The sequence below is a fragment of the Tenrec ecaudatus genome, chromosome 16 (genome assembly GCF_050624435.1).
Source record: "Tenrec ecaudatus isolate mTenEca1 chromosome 16, mTenEca1.hap1, whole genome shotgun sequence".
NCBI lineage: Eukaryota > Metazoa > Chordata > Mammalia > Afrosoricida > Tenrecidae > Tenrec > Tenrec ecaudatus.
Window position 1 is genome coordinate 71,923,931 of NC_134545.1, and position 12,854 is coordinate 71,936,784.

The 12,854-nt window shown below is 49.6% G+C and overlaps 1 protein-coding gene across 8 annotated transcripts in view; it reads right to left on the reverse strand.

Moving 5' to 3' along the window:
* Nucleotides 1-12,416, reverse strand: part of SGMS1 (sphingomyelin synthase 1) — a 320,508-nt gene extending 308,092 nt beyond the window's left edge. For all 8 annotated transcript variants that reach the window (XM_075533703.1, XM_075533701.1, XM_075533698.1 and 5 more), the window contains exon 1: nucleotides 12,158-12,416. The gene's annotated coding sequence lies outside the window, so the exon portion shown is untranslated. The remainder of the gene's footprint in view (nucleotides 1-12,157) is intronic.
* Between the last annotated feature and the right edge of the window lie 438 nt (nucleotides 12,417-12,854).

Here is a 12,854-nt window from a genome sequence, read left to right on the forward strand (position 1 = left end):
AGTGGCTGCTGCTGTCCGAGTCACCTAGGTCAGGGAAGTGGCGGGCACGTGGTTTGTACAACCTGCCCCCGGCGTCACAACTCGGTGGGCAGGCACCCTGGTCCAGCACCACAAGCTGAATCCCTCACCACTGATCTTTTACCGGTTACCCTACTTACCTACTCTAAAATCCAAGCTCAAGCCCATTGCACCGGTACAACAAGACAGAGTAGAACTGCCCCTGTGGGTTTCCGAGACTGTCCATCTTTACTGGAGTAGAAAGCCTCATCTTTCTCCAGAGGTATAGCTGGTGGATTCGAACTGCTGGCCTTACAGTTAGCAACCCAATGCATAATTTATTATGTCCCCGGTTATCTACTGGTCACTAGTCATTCCTATTCCCACACATAGCACTGAATTTTAAATACCTACAATATCTATTGTCATAGGGCTCAATACTGGGCCCTCAAGCCCCCGCCCCCACCCCCAGACCCTTGACTTATCCTTGGATTGTCAGATCTCTTCACTCTCCCTAATCTAATTCTACCCAAGTCGAGGCAGAACTCTTTCCCACAGCAGGATTTCTCTTTTCTGGCAATTCCCCTGGTACCGCACCACTTAACCCCTAATTATATACCATCTGTCATGTCGAGTTCTCTAATTGTTTCTCGTGTATTAGTCTTTTCTTCCCTGCTTGACTGTAAAAAATCTTTGGAAGCATCCCTACTTTCTGCGAAAGCCCACAGTGCTAAGCAGAGGCATGGGCTTGCTCAGGTGGACGCTGAGTGTGTTGCACGGTTAATTGGTTGGCTTATTATTCACTTTGCTTTTCTCCTGAGGCTTCTTTGTTAGCCATCCTTGAGAAGCAGAATAAAAGTGTGTGCTATTTAAGGCCAGCGACCTGGGAGGTTTTACACCAACATTCAGTCACCAGCAACTCTTTCAAGGTCTGTACTCCGTGCCTCTCCCACATGCCCTTGCTTGACAATCTCAACAATCATGCAGGGGAGGGTGACGTTACCCCAGTCCTGGGAGCCAGAACCTGGGTCTCCGAGGGGACAGTAACTTGCCCAATGTCACTCAAGGCTGCTGAGTAAAAACAGAGATTCACATGAGATCGTCCCCAAGTGCCTGCAGTCTGCCCGTTTCCAGAGTTCTGGTGGCACTGAGCCGCTAATGACAAGGCCTGCAGTTCAAACCCACCAGCTGCTGCATGAAAGAAACACGAGGCTATCTGCTCCCAAAATATTTGAAGTCTCAGAACCCCCAGGAGCAGATCCAGCATGCCCTAAAGGGACTCAATGGCAGCAGGTTTGGGTTTAGGGCTTTTCTGCCCAACTGGAGGCTATAGTGCCCAGACTAAATTCTCCAAAAAGTGGAGCCTTTTGGAAAAATGATGTCCTAACAGAAATTTTAAACTGTGCTAAAAAAATCATCTTAAGAAGATGAAATGATAACATGCTCATGAAGAGAATACAGGATTAAGGTAGAAAAGATGTCAACTCTTCCATCTTAAACAATATGTTCAATTGCTAAGACTTCTGAAAGCCTGACAAATATTCCAAAATGTTTATGAAAGAAGAAAGAGCCACAAATAACCAAGTCAGATATTGAAAACGGAGGCTAACATAGTGTAAACTGAAATAAAAATATTGTCAGCGAAACAGATGATGGGAAAAGAATTGAGAACTCAATACACACACACACACACACACACACACACACACCAGGAAGAATCTCAAAACCAGTATATCATATGAAAAGAATCAAACGAGAGAGAACTTTGTCTGCATGACGCTGAGCAGCTTCCGCCAGGCTGCATGGACGGGAGGAGTCCTTTGGGTGCCGTGAAACTTCTCTCATAAAACTCACTTGGTATTAAGGTGGCGGAAGGACCTTGGGCCTCTACTCAAACACTCCCTCAATGCATGAATACCTTATTTTATTAAATTGGAACTCTATGATGCTCACTCTCCCAACACAACGGCTGGAGCCAAAGTGGGTGAACAAGTAAATGTGGTGAAGAAAGCTGATGGTGCCCGGCTATCAAAAGAGATAGTGACTGGGGTCTTAAAGGCTTGAAGATAAACAAGCGGCCATCTAGCTCAGAAGCAACAAAGTCCACATGGAAGAACACACCAGCCTGTGTGATCGAGTGGTCCCAAAGGGATCAGTTACCAGGCATCAAAGAACAAAAAATCATATCATTGACTGCACACCTCCATGATAGGATCGCTGAAGACAAATGGGTGCATAAGCAAATGTGGTGAAGAAAGCTGATGGTGCCCGGCTATCAAAAGAGATAGTGTCTGGGGTCTTAAAGGCTTGAAGGTGAACAAGCGGCCATCTAGCTCAGAAGCAAATAAGCCCACATGGAAGAAGCACACCGGCCAGTGCGATCACGAGGTGCCCAAGGGACCAGGTATAAGGCATCATGCAAAAAAAAAAGATATAAGTGTGTGTATGTATGTGTATGTATGTGTATATGTATATATGTATGTATATATATGTATATATATATCATATTAAATGAAGGGGGAAGTGCAGAGTGGAGACCCAAGGCCCAAGTGTCGGCCAATGGAGATCCCCTCATAGAGGGGTTTAGGCGAGGAGATGGGTTAATTAGGGTGTGAGGTAGTATCGATGAAGAACACAGCTTTCCCCCAGATCCTGGATGCTTCCTCCCCCCACTACCATGATCCGAATTCTACCTTGCAGGGCTGGATAGGACAGAGGCTGTACACTGGTACATATGAGGGTTGGAGGTACAGGGAATCCAGGGTGGATGATACCTTCAGGACCAAGGGCGTGAGTGACGATGCTGGGAGAGTGGAGGGTGAGTGGGTTGGAAAGGGGGAACTGATTACAAGTATCCACATGTGACCTCTTCCCTGGGAGAGGGACAGCAGAGAAGGGGGGAAGGGAGACTCCGGATAGGGCAAGATATGACAAAATAACGAGGTATAAATTACCAAGGGCATATGAGGGAGGGGGGAATGGGGAGGGAGGGGGGGGGGAAAGAGGACCTGATGCAAGGGGCTTAAGTGGAGAGCAAATGCCTTGAGAATGATTGGGGCAGGGAATGTATGGATGTGCTTTATACAATTGATGTATGTATATGTATGGATTGTGGTAAGAGTTGTTTGAGTCCCTAATAAAATGTAAAAGAAGAAAAGAGAAAAAAATGATTAGGGCAAAGACTGTACAGATGTGCTTTATACAATTGATGTATGTATATGTATGAACTGTGAAAAGAATTGTATCAGCCCCAATAAATTGTTAAAATAAAAAAAATAAAAATAAAGGATTCCTTTCCAGAAAAAAAAAACTCACTTGGATCACGAACCAGGCTTCGGCGTGAATTCTTTCTGGTGGGGAGCCAAGGACCAAGACTATGCCAAGGCATTTGACTGTGTGGATTCTAACAAACAAAGGAGAGCCTGGGGAAGAATGGGAACTCCAGAGCATTTCATTGTGCTCATGGAGAAATTTTATGTGGATCAAGAGGCAGTTGTGCAAACAGAACAAGAGACTATTACATGGCTTTAACTCAGGGAAGAGGTGTGCCTCAGAGTTATATCCTCTCGCCACTCTTATTCTATTTGTTTGCTGAGCAAATCATCAGAGAAGGCGAGTTATATAAAGGATTGGCGGAATGCTCTCACAACCTTCAATACGCAGATGACACTCCCGCATGAAGGAGGGAACCAATGGAGAGAGAGAGCCATCACAGAAACAAGAATTGAGGATCCTACAACCAGCAACACCAAAGAGCCACCCTCAGATGTGTGTCATGTCCCTGCATGAAGTGGCATGAGATCCCTTCATGAAACGACACGAGACCCCTACATGAAGTGGCAAGAAGCAATGGGAACTGGTGGCAGCAGCCAAGGTGCTCCATGTGCTTCCTGACACAGAAGGAATAGAGCAGTGTATCTTTGGCAGGAGGCTGACTTGCATTGGGCATTTAGCATTTGCTAAAGGAGTGTGGTGACACTTGATGAACAGGGCAGAGGTCTTGAGGGTGAAAGTTTGAGAGGAAGAGGATCAGATGAAGATGTGCCTGCCCGTATGACTGAGAAGAGGTGCTCCTGCTGACCACAGGACCAGTTCCTTAATGCTTTCTGATCTTGACTTATTGTGACCTGGTAACTTCCTAGTGAAGGCCCACAACTTCCCCAGAAATAAGTCAGCCCATGCCAGCAATGGTATCCTTCCTCCGAGTCCTGTTGGAGTCTGAGCACCGCAAGAAATGCTTGTGGGTGACCTCCTGGTACAGCAAGCCAAGTCGCTGCCACTGCATGCCTGATGCCAGCCATTTTCACTGACTCAGTGCTTGAGCCCCAGAGATGCACTATGAATTGGAACTAGTTCAAAGACAACTAATAATTCCTCATGGGAGCCTGAGGGTGCAGCTGCCTTAGCCAGTTCTCTGCTTCAGCTGGCAAGGCTCACTTCCTTCAAGACGTCCCCAAGGAGAAGCTACATGGATATACCCCGATGCAACCCTGCGTACTGGAGGAGCCATGTGGAGACCCCTGCCAGCGCTGAGATGCTTACACGTTCACTGATTCAGCTTTCCTCTTGCAGTTGTCGTCATAGTGCGTATTTTGTGAGATGGAGGAGGACTTTTTGTGGATTGGTGTTGGACATATGGGTTAATGTTGAACGTGTGGGTTTGGGCAGCACTGGGTTGAGATGCTTTCTGGATGTGCACTTAACCTTTATCTAAAACTCTCTTATACGTGGGGAAAAAAAGAAAAGATTCAAGCATGAAAGAAAACCATTAGTCTGCATTTTCTAGAATTTTATATACACATTTATACATGCGTATTTACATAAATGCATATTTATATAAAATTCTAGACAATGAAAATTCATCTATAATGACAGAAAGCAAAGCAGCAGGTGCCTAGATCTGGAAGGGAGTGCTAAGGGGTCCAAGGGAAATTTAGGGTCATGGAAATTCCCTACACCTTGACTGTGGTAATAGTTTCACAGGTATGTGTTATCTGTCAAAACTCATGAAATAGTATACCTTAAATGGTTTACACTCATTCACTGGATGCTGACTCCCTATAGGACAGGATAAAACTGCCCCTTAAGTTTCTGAGATTGTTTACGGAAGTATAAAGTCCCCCTTTCTCCTGAGGAGTGGATGGTGGTTTCGATCTGCACGTCCTGTGGATTGCAGCCCAACACGTAACCACTACACCACCAAGGCCCCTGGATGTGGTTTACTGCCTGTAAATTATAATTCATAAAAATTGAAATAATACACTCACATGCATTCGTGGGAACCTGATGTATGTATGACAAATGTTGCCCCCCCACACACACACACACAATTAGAGGAAGCATACATTAATGAATACATAGTTTGGGAAAACCTTATCCCATGTACAAAGATGAACCACAAAGATATTAAACACCTAAACGGGAACGTATATTTGGGATCTTGGGGAAACTACAAGGTTCAAGGGTCACAGAGTGCAGCACAGAACTGGGTGATTTCATCTACATCAACACGACATGTCATGGCGGCAAAGGCAAACTTAATCCATAGGTAGCAAAATGGGATATTATGTGCACGAAGCTTCTGCAAATCAGCACATCAGAAAAACAGACTAAAGCTGGCCAAAGATGCCATGCGAACAAGTACATTCAAAGATGCTCGCATTCACTAAGCGATCATATAAATGCACCATTCAAGTGAGACATCACTTTAGCTTGGTAGGTATTGGCGGAAATCATAAAGGCTGTTATTACCCAACATTGATGAGGATGTGGGGAATCAGAAACTCTCATGCATGTGAGAAAATGAAATGGTTCAGGAAATAAGTTTGATAATAAACAGTAAAAGCAGATGTGCTTCTGGCCTGACAGCCTACCCACTCCATCGAGCTGATTCCAACCCAGCTCAAGAACTCTCCACCATTGGGTCGGTTCAGCTCCCACTGACCATATCTAGTTTCCAAGGCTGTATGTAACCCTTTATGGGACCAGAATGTCTCACCTTTTTCCTTCAGAATAACTGGGGGTGTTGAACCACTGACCTTCAGTTAGCAGTCCAACACTTACACAACATCCACACCAGGACCTCCCTCAGAGCAGCAAGCGTGCTCCTGCATCAGAATCTACAAAAGGGCTTGTGAAATGACAAATTGGTTGAAGCTCACAAGTCTGCATCTCTAACAAACAAGTTTTCGAGTGCTGCTAGCTGTGGACCACACTCTGACAACCACTACCCTGGAGATAATCTCATACATTACCTTTGACAACAGGGAAAGGGCATTCCTTACAAGTTTGCTTGAGATGCCAGGAGTGGAGGCGACTGAGCATCCATCCATCGTTGGTGAAATGGGAAGAAAAACCCCACGGACGCGTATCAGCCTGTACAACAGCAGCAGGCAGAAGCAATGCACTAGACATACCTACAGGAATGCAAATCTCCGTGGTGAACTAGAGAATGAAATGCTCTGGGTTTTTATACAGGTTTGAAATATTTCATACAAAAATATTTTAACATGGAAGAAAAAGAAATAGGATGAAGTCGACAGTGCAATGGCCCTTGTGGGAATTAAAAGTGCACATAGAATAGCAATCTCTTTAGCAAGGAGACACGTGTACCCAACAGCTTAAATCCACCTTGCGGAGGCTCCTCCAGCAGAGAATAGACTGGGAGTAGGAAGGAATGGGGGCATAAAACAGGAACAGAGACTGCAGAGAGGACTATATGCCAAGCGCTGAGGAATGTGATTAACTCTAAACACCAGGAGTTTAAAAAGGTGAAATTCACCAAAAACCCACTGACAACGAGGTGATGCTGCCTCATAGTGACCCTATAGTAGGCAGGTGTGAAATGCCTCTGTGAGTTTCCGAAACTCCTTTCAGGAGTGGAAAGTCCCAACTTTCTGGTGCGGAGTGGTTTCTTGCACATAGCATGGCAGCTCCACGCTTAACCACTGTGCCACCAGGGCTCCCTGAAGATCACCAAAGTTATCTTTCAATTACCCCTCTCCTGCATTACATGCAATGGTTGCTTCAGTGAAGTCCCAGTGCCTTGCACCCTAACAGAGGCAGAGCTGCTGGCCACTAAAAGTAAAGGGGAACTTTCTGGAATTATAAACTGCCTCCCCAATGGGCTGATCCAAGACATGGTCCTCTTTTGTTCGGGTAGCTTATAAAGTGACCAACTTGACAGTGGAAGCCCCAGGATGGCTGCCAGGTGCCACAGAGCCCATTTTGACTCACAACCACCCCGTGGGACAGTAAAACTGCTTCATGGAGTTTATTGGGCTGTAATCTTGACAAAAGCAAGTTACCCGGCCTCCCCGCCCTCTGTCCCCCTCCTTCCCCCCACCCCCTCCGCAGCAGAGCTGCTGGGTGGACTCGAAACCCCAGCCTTTCAGGTATTGCCCAGGACTTAACCATTTCACATCATTAGGTCTCCTCTGGAGTGCAGTTAAGAGTTGATAAATGACCATTTATCTTCCTAACCAAGAACCTTTCACAGAACAAGTTAAAGTCACCAAAACAGGGCAAGTGATAAAAGTTCTTCCAGAAACTACTGTTGTGGCCGTAACTAAAAGCAGCACCGCAGTGACCATTCTGCCCTCAGCCATGCCGTCACAAGGTCAGACGGCTGCACATGTTTCTCAAGCCACTGGATAGCTTACCCAGTGAAGTAGTGGGGAAGGACAGGCGCATCAGAAAATAAAAATCACTGATTGAATTTACTTGAGGAAGTCCATGAGCTCCTTCTGGAAGCAGTTTTAAATAAGCAAGGCAATGCCAGAAAAATGTACCTTTAGAGCAAGGTTCTTGCCAGGTCAGGATTGGACAATGACGCAAAACCAGAACAGACCAAAATGATAGGTGGTGTGCCAGAACAATAGCCAGAATGGGGGAAATTACGGGTCAATGCCCTGCTGGAAACGTAATGTGCTCCTTAGAAAACAAAGACAGCATGTACACTCTACAGCAACCAAGTCTCTTGCTAGGCAGAGGAGGAAACCACGGGGCCTGGCTCGACGATGACAGCCAATCACAGGGCTCTCCACAGTCCCAGAAATAACTCCATCTCCCCTGTCAGGTTCGGAAAGGCTTAATGGGACTCTTTTAGGCTTCCATCCCAGGACTTCAACCTGTAATTCTTCCCGTTTCAATTATCTTTCCGTTTCCCCCAAACTTTAAAAATTCAGGTCTGTTCTAATTTTGTTGTGTGGGCCTTAGCTGAACTAGTTCAAAGCCCTGCTGTAGAGGAAGAAGAAAGAGTTGGAATGGGTCTTGGGACCAAGTGGCCTGGTGACTCATTCATAGGCACTTATTCCCCGCTTGTAAACAATCCAGAATCTTATTCCCAAGACACTGGTTTTATCTTTTCCACAGTAGTGCCTTTTATCGAATGGTAAAAGATTAGGAATGCTACAGTTTTCCTGAAGTGCTTTGTGTAAAATGAAATTTTGTAAATTATGCATGTAATGTGCAGCGGGCATACATTTTACTATTAAAAATAAAATTTGGGGGGCGGTCAAATGTAGGAGCGCTTTTCCAGCGTGTGAACAGCCTTGCTAACCGGCAGAGGGCACTGGACAGCGGATTATGGCAGATGCTGTGAGGTTAAAATTTAGAACCCTACCATCTCATCTCCCTTATGAGCCACTTAAATTTGTTCTCGTTTTTAATATTTTCTGCTTTCCGATGGAAGATTTAATCTATTTTACCTTGTTGTTCTTGTTAATTGTTGTTTGTTTGCTTAATGTATTTCTGTCTATGAAATTCAGGATAGGTAACTCTATAGAGAATAACTGGATTCATGACTCCCTGGGGGTACGGCAGGGGAAATGGGGAACTAGTAACGAGTACAAAAATGAAGAAAACGCTCTAAAAGTGACTGTGGTAATGACTGTACAACTCTTCTTGATGTGAAAAAACTACTATGTCGCATAACACGTGAAATGCATGCCAATAAAACTGTTGGGGGGAAACTGTGGGAGTCCTATAGATTTTCCTGAGATTTGTTAACAAAGCACTCTTATACCAAAACCACAGCAGCGACAGTAGAAAATTTAGGGATTTAACGAGGAGGGGGTCTAAAAAGTTTACCAGAGGTTTCAAATTAACGTTGGATGGCTACGTATAGATGGTGTAGTGCAGCAGTTCACAACCTGGGAGCCGAATGACCCTTTCACAGGAGCCGCCCGATTCATAACAGTAGCACAATTACAGTGATGAAGTAGCAACGAAAATAATTTTATGGTTGGGGTGGGTTACCACAATAGGAAGAACTGTATGAAAGGGTCACAGCCTGAGGAAGATTGAGAGCCATAGGTGTAGTGGGTTACCCCTTGGATTAACCATTGGACTACTAGTCATGAGGTTAGCAGCTCAAAACCACCAGCTGCTTCCAATGAAAAAGGAGGCTTTCTACTCCCAAAAAGTGTTCCCACTCAGAAACCCCCAGGAGCAATGCAGCCCTATCCTAGTGAGTCACAACAAGTAGCAATGCACTCAAGGGAAGTGCGTTTGGTTTATAATCAGCACAGCTCATTATGACTTATCAAAACACAGTGCCTTGTCAAAAAAGCATTAGCATTAAGTATATTTATTCTAGTAATGTTGAGGGGATAACTTAAAGGAAAAATTGGGTATATAATGAACACTAATAAGCTTTCTGTTATCAAGAATTAATTTTAGATTTCAGATGAGCATGCATTTACTATGTATGGGATGTCAACTGACAACTGCCAATTAGACACTCTGAAAGCGATTAGGGGGTGCTCAGTGAATAAGACACTTTTAAACAAATAGTGTGCCCCTTTCTGAGAGGATGGTAGAACCCAGGAAGGAAAAGAGGTGCCAATCTGCTCCTAGAATGGTTTACAGCCCTGGAAACCTAGGGTGCAGTTCTGCCCTATGGGGTCACTACAGGTTGAATTGACTAGATGACTTTTTTTTTAATTGGGGGATGCCTTTAATGGTATAGTATGATCCGTTATTTGAATTGATTTCTCTTTTTAAAAATGCTGTAGGATATTGGTAATAGCTTATTGTCAGCACTGAAGAGATGCAGAAACACATCTTACTAAAGACGTAAATTTCTAGTCTCTGAAGCAGAAGTGAATGGAAGGAATGGCTATTTCACCACTTTCTGCAATCACTTTTTGCAGAATAACATCTTAAACTGTTCATGATGGCAGGGCCACCTCCTGCTACACAGCAGGTCAAGGGGCTGAGAGACCTAGAAACATTCTACACGTTTTAAAGAAACAGCCAAAGGACCGGGCCGCCAAGCTCTCACAGGAAGCAAGGTGTGCCACTATAGGCTGAAGGCAGCTCCTGGAGGTCCCCCCAAAGCTTGGGCCTCCGAGAACAGCACAGCACAGGCTGCAGCTGCTGCCGGCTCGCTGGGCCAAGGCACGGCTTCAGAGCTGGAAGGCTGCCACCTGCTGAATCACCAAACATCCCTGGGTTTCCCTTGGAGAACTGACCAGACACCGACACCCATGGACAGAGCGATTTCTCCCTTGGGCACCTCACACGCTGACCAATGAGAGTGCCCAGCCTTCGGCCCTTCGGTTCAGGCCAAAACAACTGCCAGCCCCTTCAGCCTGGAAATCCCTGGGCAATTCCCATCGCGTTTCCCCCTCACCGATCCCACTCCCCTCTTTCTGCCCACTCCGTTCCCCAGAACGTTCAATCCCCTGAGCTAGCAAGCGTGGGGAGTTGGCGGCACACCGTCACAGGCATGCAACCGCTTCCACAAACAAACCCTACCCCACTGATGCTGAAAGCAACATTTCTTACCCAAACAGCTTCACGGGGCCACAAGACAGGTAAGTAACTGTCAACCCCCAAAAACAGCCACCACCACCCGCCCCTGGAGTCCTTCCCACTCACAGGGGCCCTTGAGGGCGGAGTAGAATTGCCCCCGTGGACTTTCCAGAGTTGTCCATCTTACCCTCCCAGGAAGCTGTTGGGGTCCGAACCGCCCCCCGTTGGGGTTGGCAGGCGAGCGCTTGAATCACTGTGCTACCAGGGCCCCTAGGAAATGTCGAGAGAGCTGAAATAGGCAGGCCCCATAAACACAGACAACTTCCCTCTCCGGTCGCAGCCCTCACTCCTGATTTCGTCAGCGCGTGCCGCGCAAGTCTGCACGGTTTGAAGGTGAATGAAAACCGCACAGCCATCTGAGAGGCACTTGCCTGGGTGTCTTCGCTTCACGCCTTCCAGCCATGGCAACCCCACGCGCGGTTTGCACTCGCGCCGCGCCTCCCCTCCCCGGGGACCAAGCGTTGGCCAGAACGGGCCAACCCGAGTCCGTTAGCTGGCCCGGAGCACCGACCGCACTGGCCGCCAGAGGCCAGTCCGAGTTTGGGCTCAGGGGGATGGGGAGGGGGGGTGGCCGGCCCGCTGCTCGCTACGCTCGTCGTTTCTCTGCCCTTGACAAGTCGCCTCGCAATCACCGAGAGTCCACCGCTCACCCCGAGACGCGGTCGGTTCCGGGACTGAGCGGATGGCCATTCCAGGCCTCGCCCCGAACACCCCCACGAGGCGGGGGCAGCCCTGGAGCCTCGGGGATGTTACGCAGCCTGGGCAGCTGGCTCCGCGGGCACGGGGGTCCACCTGTTAGGTTTCCCGGGGAGATCAAGGGGCTGCGGCGGGGGCGTCTGCAAGCCTTAGGCGCCTGTCCAGCTGCCGATCTGGCCCCCCAGGTACCAACTGACACGCGCCGCCCGGGCCGCGGGGCGGGGGCTGGGATTTGAAGTCGACCCTGGCAGGTCTCCGGCCTCCCCCGGGGCAACTGTCCCAAAGCTCCTGGCTTCCCGGTGGCCCGGCCCCGCCACTGTCCGCGCGCCCCAACCCGAGTCCAGGCAGCCTTCCAGTAGGGAAAGGTGCCCACGGCCGCCCCCGCCGGCCCCAACTTGGCCCAGGAGCCGGCGGGCGGTCCGCGCCTCCGAGCTCCGATCGCGGCCGCCGGACCACCCCCCGTGCCCACCCTCCGGGCGCGGAGGCAGTACCTTCAGGTCCGCGCGCGGCTCCGCACGGGCGCCGCTCACGCCCCCTCGCCCGGGGCTGCCCGCACGCCGCCCCCCAGCGTCAGGCCGGCCCCGCGAGGAGCCCGCGGCCCCCCGAGAGCGCGGGGCCGGCTCTCTCCTCCCGCCCCACGACTCACTTGCACCGGAGCCGTGGCCGCCGCCGCCGCCGCCGGAATTCCGCTCCCCGAGCCCCCGGCAGCCGCGCAATGAAATCCGGGGCAGGGCAGCGTCGGGGCTCCTCTCCCGGATCGAGCGCTCCGGCTGGCTCGCCTGCCCGGAGGAAAGAGCAGCCTGCCTCGGCCGGCCCTGCCCGCTCGCGTCCTGCCAGCCGCCGCCGCTGCCCCGGCCGCTGCCTCGCTGGGGCGAACGCTTCCGACTCGCCACCGCGAGCCTCCCCCGGCTGCCGAGCATGCCCAGTCCGCGGCCCCAGCCAGCCCGGCTTCCCGCGCGGCAGCGATCCGCTCGTCCGGATGTTCGCGGCGGCCGGGGAGGGCGGTCCGGCCCGGGCGGGCGGGGTTCGAGGGGGCTCTCCCCGGGACCCGGCGGGACCGGGGCCGGACAGTCCATCCTGGGGACACCCGGCGGGGCGGGGGCGTCTTGGCTTGATTTTCTAGGGAAGAAACGCTCGGAAAGTGGGCACTTCTCCCTACCAACCTGAGATCCTCTAACTCACACCTTTCTAGGGAGCCCCGCTTAGCGAGGCCAGATGGGGGTGAGGGCCGTAAACGATCTGAGGGAGTGAGCAGCCGGAGCTGATCGGTGCGAGAGGAACGCCAACTCGGACGGCAAAAGCGGCCCCGCTCGGGCGCACGAGTTCGGCGAGCTGAGATGCGG